We start from the raw sequence: 14,403 nt of genomic DNA on the forward strand, positions 1-14,403 counted from the left end.
TGTCTAGTATCCTCATTCCACAAGGCAGCACTGCTTCCATATAAGCAACAGTTGTCCTGCTACAATTAAAGCTTCTCTTTAGTTTTTATTATTTTATTTCATATTTTCAGCACTTCAAAATTGTTTTTTTTTTTTTTTTTTTTACAGAGACACAGCACTTTCCTCCTGTCAAGAAAACTCCACCAGTGTATATGACTCCAAAAAGCCATCTGGATTTGCCCCTAGCAGTGTTGTAAGCTTGCTTATGAGGACAACTTTTAACAGAAACCATCCTAGAAACAGTTTAATTTAAAGGGTCTGTATATTTTTCTTAGAAAAAAAACACAATAATTATTTCAGCAGAAGTTAAAACATAGATATAATAGCATCACCGTAAGAATTCAAGAGCTGTTTAATTCCTCAATGAGCAAAATAGTCTGTCTCTCTCTCTACCTGACAGCATATATGCCGCTGTATTAGTTTTTAGAGTTTTTTCTTAATATCTCTTTGTATGTTTGGGTATGTGTCTATGTATGTATGTTTGTCTATTCCACATGGCTCTCCATGGGTTAGCTTTTGACATTTTATAAAGAACTTTATGTCTATTTGTATCTGCATATTTGGCAACATGGGTTCTTCGAAGGGCAGAGCACTCATTTTCTCTCTATCTTCCTCTATGGTAGTCTATTTTATTTTCCTTTTATTTCCCTTTTCTCGTGTCATCTTTTTTCCCTCCTTTTTATTTTCTGTGTATCTTTATTTGTCCAATTGAAATATCTTTAAATTTTTTTTTTCTTAAACTGAAACATGAATGTTTTGGATGGTTATCTTTCTCTAAAACTAACAAACAACCAACCCAATTTTTTTAGATTTTATTTATTTTGAGAAGGAAGGCAGGGAGAGAGTGGGGAGGAGGGGCAGAGGGAGAGAGTGGGGGAAGGAGAGATTGAGAGAGAGAGAGAGAGAAACTCCCAACAGACCCCATGCTGAGCATAGAGCCTGATGTAGGGCTCGGTCTTGTGACCCTGAGACCAGGACCTGAGCCAAAATCAAGAGTCAGACACGCAATTGACTGAGCCAACCAAGTGCCCCAATTGTCCTTTCTTTTATGGCTTTGGTGAGATTTTTTTTTTTTTAACTAAGGAAGAAAAATATTTTTCCACATTCATGACCTAATAGCCATCTTACAAAAACAAAACAAAATAGAACAAATCAAAACCAAACCACAACCAAAATATTAATACAGCCCTAGAATTTAAACATCTAAAAATATTATTAGCTTAACCATGGTGTCAGAAAGAACAATGTAAATATTTTTCCCCAAAAAACAGTTGTTAATCTATTGCAGAAAATTTTTAGATTTTATTATTTATTTATTTATTTATTTATTTATTGCATATCTAAGACACGGCAAATATTTGGTCTATTATTGTTCTTTATTTTCTTTTTCCCTCATTGTTGAATGAATGCAAGAAAGAAAGGCATCCGAGGAGGCTAATAGCCTCCTGCAGGGTCTTTCCAGTACACATTTGAAAAGTTAGCATTTCTGACCTATGTTCCTTTCAAATTAAATATCTTTCCAACTTATGATGGCATTGTGTACCAATAAACCCTTTGTAAGGTGAAAATACTATAAGTTGAAAATGAATGTAATATACCTAACTTATTGAACTCTGCCTAGCGTGCTTTAGTGTGCTCAGAACATTTTAAGGAGACATTTGGGCAAAATCATTAACATAAAGCCTATTTTGTAAAAAGTGTTGGAGATCTCTTGTAACTTATTGGGTACTGTACTGAAAGTGAAAAAACCCAATGGTTGTCTGGATACAGAGTGGGCTTAAGTATATTGCCTGTTCACCCTTGTGGTTGTATGGCTGACTGAGAGCTGTAGCCTGCTGCTGGTCCTGCCCCCGCATCACTGAGAGTATCTTATTGCATATCACTAGCATAGGAAAAGACCAAAAATTCAAAATTGGAAGTATATTCAGTATATTCTCCTGAATGCATATCACTTTTTTGCACCATTGTAAAGTCAGCAATTTTAAGTCGAACCATTAAGTCAGAGATCATCTGTACAAGCTTTGACAAACAGCTTTAATAAGGTCTTTTTTTCTGTAAGTAGCATTTATAATGACTTACATCCATTTAAAGTAAAATTGAAAACAACAAAGCAATAAAAAATAATACAACTCAAGTTCCATCTATCTTTGCACCATTAGGACAGAAATGTATGTATTTGGATTTAGTTCTGAATAGTAGAACCAATTAATCAGTTTAGAGCATAAACTCTATGATGGCAGGGGATCGTGTCTGTCTGGTTTCCTGCTTATTATTTGCATCTAGCACTTACTGCCTCATACTCAAGTAGATAACTTAATAATTACTGGTTAGACAAACTCAAACATTTAGAAAGCAATTTTTCTCTTTAATCTTCAATATATCAACCATAGAAGAATCCCAGAAATTGGATAATTAAACTCAGGTCTAATACTAATGGTCTAAAATAATTGTGGGTAATATCTTAGTTTTTCTGTTTTAGGGTATTCTGTAGTTTATTACAAAATTGTATCAGATAAAAGGAGGAAACTATGACTATATTCTCACCTTTTCTGACAGAACAGTCTTATTAATTTGGAAAATTCTCAGATGAAATGTGTTTATTTTCATTCTTCTGATGAGAACAAAATGGAAAATGCAATGCTTTAACAAGTTATAAGAAGTGCTGGTGAGCAGGGGTTCCTTATCTCACCTCCTTATGTTTCTCTTTTATAGAAATAAATGGTATCACCTTTAAAAAGCATTGGCATAGACTTATTTCTTATAATATTTTCCTTTTATGATCATATTTTCTCTCTTGATTCTTGCATTGGAAATAAAAATGAGATTTCACACTAATGTTTTACTTTTCTAAAAAAAAATCTATTAAACAAGGAAATTTTATTTTGAGATAATCCATTTAGCATCTCATCCTTCCAACACATAAAGAGCCTTTAGGAGCATCTGTGATATTCTCTAACATTGAATACATGCAGGGGTGCATCTCACAGCTTTTTAAAAATACCCAGTTTTTAGGTTTTTTTATGTTTTATATTTAGATTTTGGTTTTGTGCCCCAAGCTGAGCAATCCTAACAAAGCTATCGATATGTTGATAGATTGATGAACACCTTCATATATTTACTTTTTCACTCATTGTCCCTATGCAGTAGATACTATGATAGTCACAGAAAATACAAACATAACATGATTGATGTCGATATAGACAGGTTATAGAAAGTCCCTCTCTGTGTTAAAGATCAGGAGAAAGAGAGATTGACAGGTACCCTCTGTCTCATTCTTGCTGATGTGGCCTCTTCACAAGTTGTAATACAGGAATATTTAGGTTTCAGGAAAGAGAAGATTCTTTCATCTCATGGCACAGACTTCGGAAGTTTTGTGTCAGATCAGGGAACCACATTTGGCAGCAAGGTGGAGATGAAATAGACCCTGGCAGCAGAGTAGGTCCTTACAGCATAGGAGAATCCCATTTTATAGGTAAGGGATCTTAGGAGCCTATGATAGAAAGAAAACCTGACCAAGTTTCAGTGCTTTCTTGTACCTGGCCCTCTTTGTTTGCTGTGCCCTAAAGACATTACGTTTTACATGCCACTCACAGAAAAGTTTACTTACATAGAGGGTGAACTTTTTCCCCAGAATGAAGAAGGTAGTGTCCACAATTAACCTCTTAATGGGATATATCTCTTAAGTGAGTTTTACCCTTACTAGCTTCTTGGTGAAGCTGCAATTGATTGTTTTAAATTTTTCTCTCCTCTCATTTTTTTTTTTTTTTACCCCCTACTACCCCTGCTTCCTCCCTATCTTTGTTCCACCATTTCCTCCTGAATAACTTTAAACTGTACTATTATCCGACTAGTCATGGTGATACACTTGTAGTTTATAATAGGCAACTCAGAGCTGGGAAGACTGTCTTGTCTTCTGAAATCACAGTGCATGAGGCATGCATAAGCTGTTGTAGTAGACGTGTTATTCTAGAGTATTCATGTTTTCTCAGTTTTGAGAAATAATAGTAATAAAATAGTTTTATATGTCCATTTGACTCCTTATACTCTGGACATGTTAAGTGAGAATATTTTTGTTAGAATAATCTTTGAGGAGAGGAGGCAGCAAAGTCAACTCTAGTTGCTGTAGAAGGAGTCCAGATTTCACTGAGAGAATCTCTTTCTATAGATGTTGACTTTAAATTTACAGTGGGAAATAAGAAAGAAGTTGGTTTTTATAGGGACTGCATTGAACTGATAGATCAATTGGAGGCAGTTGCCATCCTGAAGAGAATAGATACTGAATCTTTCAATCCATGAATGTGAAATGTGTCCTGATTTTTTTTTTTTAAATTAGATGTAGGTTCTTTTTTTTTTTAATTTTATTTTTTTATTTGAGAGAGAAAGAATGAGAGAGTGCAGAAGAGTGGGAAGAGTCAGAGAGAGAAGCAGAGGAAGAAGCAGACACGCTGCTGAGCTGAGAGACTGGGACTCCAGGATCCTGACCTGAGCCAAAGGCAGTAGCTTAATAGACTGAACCACCCAATCATCCCAAAATGTGTCCTCATTTATTTTGGTCTTGTATTTTCCAGTGCTTTATACTTCTCAGTGTACAATTTTTACCCATTTCCTATTGAATTGATCTCTACATGCTTTATTCTTTTATGATGTTATTATGGAATTGTTTCTTGATTTCATTTTCTGATCATTGCTATAATATGGAAATACAGTTGATTTTTATATTGATCTTATATCCTGTATACTCACTAAACTTATTAGCTTACTAGGTTTATTATGAATTCCTCGGGATGTCTATATACAGGATATTTTTGGTGTGTAAAGACAGTTTTTCCCATTTTTCCTTACAATCTGAATGCCATTTATTTTTTTTATTTATTTATAGCACAGACAGTATTGGAGAGATTTATTTCTGTGGATTCCCATTACTCTGTCACAATAAAATGTTAATTCTGGGAGGGACTTTATATTTCTCAAAATCTGAAATAGTGTCGAACTCAAAATTTAGATGAGCATACCACTTATATTCCACGTAAACTTAAGAGGAATTTTCATTTCCCTGTGGAATATCCTATGAACATTTTCAAGGATTCTCTTTGTCATTTTTATTTTCCACCTCCACTAAATTCTTGTATTTTGCTACTATCTTGGAATTTTTACTTTATTGCTTATATTCTGCCCATCCACTATTCCCTTGGCCAAATTAGCTATAAAATGAATTTTGCATGTATTAGAATTTTATTTATATCAGAGAGTTTGTATTTCTTTTTTTTTTTTAAAGATTTTATTTATTTGTTTGACAGAGATTACAAGTAGGCTGATAGGCAGAGAGGCAGGCAGAGAGAGAGGAGGAAGCAGGCTTCCTGCTGAGGAGAGAGCCCGATGCAGGGCTAGATCCCAGGGCCCTGGGATCATGACCTGAGCTGAAGGCAGAGGCTTAACCCACTGAGCCACCCAGGCACCCTGAGAATTTGTACTTCTTCTCAGGGAAAAATATTACACACATAATTCACAAATAAAGAAAAAAAAAGAAATAATAGAAAAAGAAAGAAAAAAAAAACACATAAAGAAACTAAAAATCATATATTAGAATATTTGCTGTTGACATCCTTTTGACTATTTAATATGGGGGACTTCTTATTGGCTTTACTAGTGTGCATGGGCCTGGCTACTGTCACCATTGTGATGGCTCTTCAGTCCTCATTTCAACTCTGATATATTTGCTTACCTCTTCCTTTAAATTCTTACTCATCTGTTATGCAGAGAATTTCAGCTCTTACTTGTCCCTACTTCCAAAGTTGGTTCCAGGCCTAGCTTTTTCTATGGATTGACCTTCATGTTTAGTTAAATGAATGTTTGCTGAGTTCATAATCCTTATAAGAAGGATATTCTCTGAAATATCTTTTTCTGTCTAAATTGCTATAACATTTTGGACTACGTGTTCATGTGGCATATTCTATAGGAATAACCATGGTGAGCCCTAGTAGGGCTCTTCTGGTAGGGAGAAGACTTTCCTGTCTGATATAATATGATATTGTACAAAGTTAATATTTTACTCTTCTTGAAGACATCTAAGGGCAACTCAAAAAGGACATTGTACTTCAGGGATACAGTTAAAAAAAAAAAACTAAACTAAAAATTCTAACTTTAGTGATAAGTGCTTTATTTTTTTTTTTAAAGATTTTATTTATTTAATTGACAGAGAGAGAGATCACAACTAGGCAGTGAGACAGGCAGAGAGAGAGGGGGAAGCAGGCTCCCCGCTGAGCAAAGAGCCCAATGTGGGACTCGATCCCAGGACCCTGAGATCATGACCTGAGCTGAAGGCAGAGACCTAACCCTTTGAGCCACCCAGGTGCCCCGTGATAAGTGCTTTTAAAGAATAACAATTTAATGGTGTGTCAGAACATTACTAGGAGAACTTCCATCATTTACTTAATATCATTATCCCAAAATATGCAAATTCTGCCATTGGCTTTACATGGATAGATGCCTATGTCTGTAAAAGTCACTCATCAAGTGTTAATATTTATATTTGAACTCTTCTCAATTAAGGAACATGCAATTATTGGACCATGGCTTCCTGGGTTTAGTGTATGAAACAGTTATGTTTACCAGTTTACCAGTTATACCTTCATGAATTACTTATTTCCAGCCATAGTCTTTAACAAAACTTTTTTTCTGCATGTGAAAATCCTCTAACATAAACTTAAAGAAGTGTAATGATGTAACTTTTTAAGGAACAAGTTATGTAAGAGTTGGAGATTTGAAAAGGTTTCCAGCTTAAAGAATGAGTACCTAAAAAGACATAGGGCACCTGGGTGACTCAATCATTAAGCGTCTGCCTTTAGCTCAGGTCATGATCCCGGGGTCCTGGAATGGAACCCCACATTAGGTTCCTTGCTTGGCAGGAAGCCTGCTTTTCCCTCTCCCACTCCCCCTGATTGTGCTCCCTCTCTCTCTGTGTCTGTCAAATAAATAAATCAAAATCTTAGAAAAAAAAAGAGGTACACACAAATGCAGATTGTCGAGTTGCAAATCCTTGTTAGTTTTAATTTTTTTAGAATAACTCTGAAGAGACAGCAGAAAATTTTTATAAAAATCTTTATACGGAGAGGTACATCATTAATATTTGATTTCAGATATTTTACTCTATTTTCAGAATCACAACTAAGAAAAGTTATATACCACATAAGCATAATAAAAAATAACATTTTCTGCAGATTAGCAATGGCTGTATTAAAACATACATGACAAAGTTTATTTTTTCAAAAATACTTTGTAATTACTGTTTAAATCAAATGTAATTAGCTCTGTATGGCATTTAACATTGACAAATCAATGCTTCTTTTTTCTTTTTTGCATCACGATGGGTTAAAACCAAACCAAGATACGCTCTTCTTTCTTTCCAAATGTTAAGATGGTTCTAAACCTAAATAAGTAATGAAAATAAATAGATATAATTAACATGTTATACTTTGAATCTTTAATTTTTAATTTTGGGAATTAGATTTGTTTATTTATATCCCCATTATCCTATCCTAAATATGAACTGGAATCGACTCTATTTCTTCAGTTCCGTTTTCTTGTTCTTTTTATAATAATATACAAACTTGACTGTAAAATATTTTTTTATAATAATGTTATTTGAGTTAAGTAGTGTAGGTGACAGACATAGTTACTTAATAGGTACAAAATAGCAGTAATGCTAGTACCAGTAGTGGTAGTAGCAGCAGTGGAAGTTGTAGTAGTAATGTAATAAGCATTTGTATAACGCTTTAATTTTTAAAATACACTGACATATTCCTTATGACATTTGATACTGAAATCATTGTTGTTTTACAGATTATTATTTAGATGCTAAAAGAGTTTGCTTTTCCAACAAGATTACTTGGTAGAACTCCCACCTATGTCTCTAATCTTCAGACTTTCATTCCCCTTGTTATGATGTTATAATAGGGTGGTAAGCAAATTTATCTATGTATTTTTTTAATAAAGTCAATTTTTAAATTATTATTATGTTCAATTAGCCAGCATATATTTAAGCAAATTTAATAGTCTCTATTTTACTCCATGAAGAAGCCGAAATCTTGAGAAATAAATGATGCATTCACTAAATACTCATTTATTCTGGACACACAGTGTGTGGGCAACTTGTTAGTTGCTGCAAGGGAACCAAGAATTAATGAGCTTAAGTTTCATAAACATTCTAAATGTTTTCACATAATAGACACCTATTTTTAAATGAAAGAGTTCTTTCCTATAAAACAAACAAACACAAAAGAATTACTAAATTGTTTCTTGGTATTTATGCAGAACCAAGAAAATCATGAATATTTTAAAACTTGCTTATGCATTTTTTTGAATTAAGATCACTGTATATTTGTTAGTTATCATAAATGTAATAAATGTTGCCCTAGTGGGTAGAGTTAAAACAACTCTCTAAGTGTCTATGTCAAAAGTACTAGTGTGTGTGGAAGTACTAGGAAGAATGAACATGCCATAGTATTGCTACTTAATATGGGTCCAGGGACAACAGCATCAACAGTAACTGAGGGCTAGATGAAAATGCAGATCCTCAGACCCTTCTCCAGACTTTGTGGACCAGATTTTGCACTGTAACAAGATCTCAAAGTCATTCTTAGTTTATTATACACTAGTCCATATAGGTAAAGAGGGATAGATGGTGGATTTATTGGAAATAGTATAGTATAAAACCACATCGGAAATCAGACAAAAAGTTCTGAAGGCTGCATATACCACCAAGGAGCTATATTACATTTGGCAAAGAACATAATCAAATGAGACTTAGCAGCCTCATCTCTAAAACAAAATGATTAGATTAGATGTTCCTAGCTTGTTTCCATTTTCTTATCTGCATTTATTTTTCTAGATTAGCTGGTACATGATTGTCTAACAACAATAAGTTCTTGTTATAAGTTCCCTCCTTATCTATGGGGAAATACATTTCAAGACGCCCAATAGATACCTCAAACCACAGATAGTACCAAACCCTATATATGGTATGGTTTTTCCTATATATGCATACCTGTGATAAAATTTAATTATAGCTTAGGTACAGTAAGAATTAACAATAATAATAAAATAGCACGATTATAAGAATATGCTACAGTAAAAGTTACATAAATGGGGCGCCTGAGTGGCTTAGTGGGTTAGGCTGCTGCCTTTGGCTCAGGTCGTGATCTCAGGGTCCTGGGATCGAGTCCCGCGTCGGGCTCTCTGCTCAGCAGGGAGCCTGTTTCCTCCTCTCTCTCTCTCTCTGCCTGCCTCTCTACCTACTTGTGATCTCTCTCTGTCAAATAAATAAATAAAAAATCTTAAAAAAAAAAAAAGTTACATAAATGTGGTTATCTCTCTCAAAATGTTTTATTGTGTTGTACTCACCCTTCTTTTAGTGAGGATGTGATATGATAAATGCCTACTCAATGAAATGGGTTGAGGTGAATGATGTTAAGATAGGCATTGTGACATAACATTAGGTTATTGACCTGGCCATGTGTCAGAAGGAGGATCATCTGCTCCTAGACTGGTTGACCAAAGGTAACTGTGGAAAGCAAAATGCGGTGAGGGGGGACTTCTGTATATTTGTATGCATTTAAGCAATTTATAAAATAATTAGCTCTTCTGTAGTTTTAAGTGTGGTACTCTCTACTTCCGTTTGGGTGAGAATATCTGTTAGAGGTTTGCAAATATAGGGCCTGTATTTTAGATTTGGGGTTCCATTCATAACAGTTCTTTTAACAGTCTCCAGTATGTTCTTTATTTGCATCTTTTTTTCCATGGGCCAGTGGTTGATAACCAGCACTAGAGCTCTGTCCAAATATAGTCATCACCTAGAAAGTTTGAAGCACGAGCTTCAGCACTTTGCTTATCCTCATGTCTCTTAGCTTCTGTATATTTCTACCATGAGCCTGGGGAGTGAGACAGGGAGATGGGCCTCTAAGCTCCATCTTTAGATGTGGGTCTTCATTTTGATGTTATTTACTTTCTTAAGCAGGCAGTGCCCTGCAGAACGTTTGAAGAAGCCAATAGAAAGTCCCTAGGAAACGCCAGGTGAGGGTTCCTTTTTCTATTTTACTGGCTCTTCCCTTTCCTGCTATTATTTCCTGCTATACCTTTTATTACTGTAACTTGGCCTACACTAACTTTAATCTCGGGCAGATAACTAATTTGCAAACCTAAAAATTATCTGATATTCATTGTCGCTAAATAGCTGGCAGGCTCTCCCATTTTTTTTTTTTTTTTAAGATTTTATTTGATGGAGAGAGAGACAGCGAGAGATAGCACACAAGCAGTGGGAGTGGGAGAGGGAGAAGCAGGCTTCTTGCTGAGCAGGGGGCCTAATGCGGGGCCTGATGGAGGGCCCTGATGCAGGCCGATCCCAGGACTCTGGGATCATGACCTGAGCCAAAGGAAGATGCTTAACAACTGAGTTACCCAGGCACCCCTATAGCTGGTTCTCTGAACAAGATAGTGTTTCTTTCCCTTTTGGTTTCAGATGGGAGAGCTGGGCTAAAGCTTGTAATGTTATAGTAGGTCTTTATGGAAGGTTTTTAAATTCACCAATCTCTTTAGATAGCTCAACATTCTTCTAATTAAGCCTCTAAAAACTCCTTCCTTCCTTCCTAGGTGCATTTTCTAAAAAATTTTTATACCACAGGTGGCAGTTTGACATCTTGATATTCTATTTTATATGCCAGACTAATTTTGCAGTGAAGAATTAGAAGAACTCCTTCCTGCTCAGCACTGAACCTTCTAACTAGAGCTAACTATTCCTGTAAGAGAAGTTCAAGAGGATATTGTACGTCCCAACAAGAAAGGGCTGCGATACGTATGTATACATATATATCTCTCCTATAACAAGATAGTGCACCTAAAAATTAAGTAAAAAAAAAAAAAAAGGATTTTGCAGAAGAGTCATATTCAATAGAAGGGCTAAAATATCTATTAATTATCAAGAAGAGAAATAAATAAATTTGAGAAAATATACCAGCATAAAGAGGAGGGACAAAGACATGGAAAAGGTAGGAATATAGAGGCTCCAATATTAGACTAGTAAGAATTTCAGAAGGACAGAATAAAGCCATTGAGGAGACTAAATATAAGAGAATTTTCCAATTTTTAGAAGAGCCAATCTAATGGAAAGGAGCAACCCAAGAAACAAAACAGCAGTGACTTGAGGGAAATAACCTCACATACATAAAATCATACTCACCCTCCCCCCACACACATACCTTAGCCATATAATAGTGATGTTTCACACTTCCAAGCGTTCAGTGAAAATCCAAAAGCTTCCAGAAAAAGAAGAGTTTTAATTCTAAACAGAGCAATGACTTTATTTAGAAGTCTATTTAGAATTTCAGTAATACTGAATAGTAGGAGATAATAAAGCTAGGACTTCAAATTTTAGAAAAAATTATTTAAAGAGGCACTCTACCAAAATAATTTGAGAAAAATAAGTGATTGGGCTAAAGGAATTAGTAGAAGTTATTCAAGAATATAATACATAAAATTCCAAGATAATAGCAAATGCAACAAACTTTTAATGAATTGTTCCAACTCCTAATATGAAGTCTGAAGTTTTTGAATAAAGTTAGGAAACTCTACACAAATTTTAGGAATAGGCCCCAGAAATGCTTGATGAATTGTAGACATGTGTTTTCTACTAATAAGAAAAATGAAAATCAGTTGGTATTCTGGGAAAGATAAAGTACTAAAAAATGTTCCTGAAGTGAAACAAATAAGTACGTAGCATGCTATTAGAAAAATAAAGCAATTATGTATTGATTAGATGATTCAGGAGGGACAATACGTACTATAATTCATATAAAATATCTTTAAAGTTTTAATAGATAAGGTTTCTATTCATTTCTCTATAATGTGCTGGTGACTCTTCCTCTAAAAGTATGCTGTTTTGATAAGGCACTTTAATTATAATACAACACTTATCTTATAGTTTCTCTAAAATTTTTGTGTTTTTATTAAAAATAGTTTATTTTTTATACAATTAAGATGTCTAATTTTTTATGGATTACTTTCTCTTATTTTTACTAAAAAATAATGCTATGGTCATTTACAAAACATATGCCTTAAAAAAATCACACACTAGTGACCCCAACCATTTAATATTTTCTCAATTTTCAAATTCAGAAGATGGCTTTAGGAAAGGATTTTTATTACCAAGAAAAATATTTATCTAAGGTTTAGTAATTTGTCTAATTTCATCTGTCAGTTGATTTCTGTTTAACTCAAATTAATTAAATTACATATATAATACCTATAGGAGGGAAGAGAAAATATGAAACCTATCTATTATCTCTCTGAAATTTAATATATAAAGAATAAAAATGTTAAAATATGTGCAAACTCATTTGGGACAAAAATCAATAAAGTAAAAAAATAAACTGTCTTGAATCTTACCAATAAAAGGTAATGATTTAATTTTTAATTAAATTTAATTTTTTCTTTGTACTACAGCATAACCTGTAAGAAAGGAAAACTGATTTCTCCAAGCTGAAGTTAGGGTAGGTAAAGATGGAGATAACATTAGCTGGAGGAAAACAGTCCTAACTTGCCAGGTTTCTACCAAACATCTTCTCTTAATTATTCTCTTCTTTGAAAAAAGAACAGTCAGGGTTACTGTGGAAAAAAAGAGTTATAAGACAAAAACAGGTGATAGGTGATGGCTCTCTCCTCAAAGCTGCTTTTTACAGTTCCTTCAAGGCACAGACTCAGGGAGAGGAGCCCTCTCACAAGCTTGGGTCTGACAGGGCACAGAAATTTAAAGATTCAAAACTATGACAATCACTCTGAATACAGATATTAGGTCATGGAATTAGGGGAAAACCAAAACCTGCTAAGATATTTATGAATTTTTATATTGTCAAAGAAACCCCAAAGCTGACTGATGATCGTCTCAAAAGTTCAATCTTTAAGGTGAATTCAGTGTCCCTAAACTCCACCTAAGAGGAAAAGGACTGTCAGAGTTCTTGAGTCCCCATCTTAAGTGTCACTGTAGCAGATATCAGGGTCCATGGAGGTTAATGGGAAGGAGGGATCTCTTCAGAAAGCAGAATTCCAAGTAAGTTCTGTTGTTTGCCTGTAGTATCCATCCTACCTCACTTCCCACTTCTTTTTTTTTTTTTTAAGATTTTATTTATTTATCAGAGAGAGGGGGAGAGAGAGCGAGCAGAGAGGCAGACAGAATGGCAGGCAGAGGCAGAGGGAGAAGCAGGCTCCCCGCCGAGCAAGGAGCCCGATGTGGGACTCCATCCCAGGACGCTGGGATCATGACCTGAGCCGAAGGCAGCTGCTCAACCAACTGAGCCACCCAGGCGTCCCCACTTCCCACTTCTTAATGAATACTGTTAAATAACCCCAATATTGGCGAGGTATCCATCCCTCCTTTCTCTGGCTAAGTGTCCCAACCTATTATTTTTCAACTCCAGGGGTTCCAAATTGAATATTTAAGTCTATTTTAGTAATCCCAGCTTTCTGGCCAGCAGTTCATTTAGTAATGGACAAGTGATTTGATTCTGGCTGATGAGATGAGAGATGAAGTTCACTGATATGCTTTTGGAAGAATGTAACAATTCTCAAGAAAGAGACAGAAGAGAAAAAGGTTGCCTTGACTATCTCTGAATATCTTCTTGTGTGCCCAGATGAGATGCTAAGAATATGAAACATAAAATTATTTAGCAACTAAAATGAGGATAAGCCAATACAGGGAGAATGAGTCAATTCATAAGTTTATAGAGAAGTAGATGTTACCCCCACTCAGAATCCATTACCCCTCTGGATTTAATGCGCTATGAAATATTCTTTCATTTGTTAACCAGAAAAGTTGGATTTTCTGTTGCTTGCAGCTTTACAAAATATCCTGAGGACTGTCAAAACACATGCAGTACTGCATAGACACAGTTGAAATTTCTTTATCATGTGGCAAGGGTTCATAGTAACTTATTGTGGATATTCTCTTACCCAAAGCACTAAGTGAAAAAAATCTGGTTCTTAAAAATTGTAGGTCTGAATCAGCAGAATACCTCAAAACATGTAGCTGATAGAAGAATTTTTGAAGTAAATTTTATTACGCATGTGATATATACATCAAAGAGAGGGTGAAAGAGAAGGAGGGAGAAGCAGATAGAAGAAAAAAGAAGGAAATGACAGAGAAAAGAAAAAAGACAATGGTGTTTACTGCACAATGGTTCTTATAATCTGAATCACTTTACCCCAATGAGCAAGGTGGAAACATTATATTTAAACCTTGTAAACACTTTATCACTTTGCATAATATGCATTACTAGATGCCAAATATCTTCTGAATTTTAAGTGGTAACATTTAAAAGA

General features: G+C 34.8%; 1 protein-coding gene across 8 annotated transcripts in view; it reads left to right on the forward strand.

Annotated features, from left to right (window-relative positions):
• Positions 1–14,403, forward strand: part of LOC101670340 (casein kinase 2 subunit alpha' interacting protein) — a 122,197-nt gene that overhangs the window by 80,623 nt on the left and 27,171 nt on the right. For 5 of the 8 annotated variants that reach the window (XM_013048670.2, XM_045088238.1, XM_045088237.1 and 2 more), the window contains 2 exons: positions 148–295; positions 10,755–10,885. The gene's annotated coding sequence lies outside the window, so the exon portion shown is untranslated. Of the gene's footprint in view, positions 1–147; positions 296–9,600; positions 9,618–10,051; positions 10,108–10,754; positions 10,886–14,403 lie in introns of those variants that run through there. The other 3 variants (XM_013048669.2, XM_013048674.2, XM_013048676.2) reach the window with 3 other exon arrangements.

Source organism: Mustela putorius, unplaced genomic scaffold, assembly GCF_011764305.1.
Source record: "Mustela putorius furo isolate JIRA1106 unplaced genomic scaffold, ASM1176430v1.1 tig00003834_pilon_pilon_pilon, whole genome shotgun sequence".
In the NCBI taxonomy this organism is placed as follows: domain Eukaryota; kingdom Metazoa; phylum Chordata; class Mammalia; order Carnivora; family Mustelidae; genus Mustela; species Mustela putorius.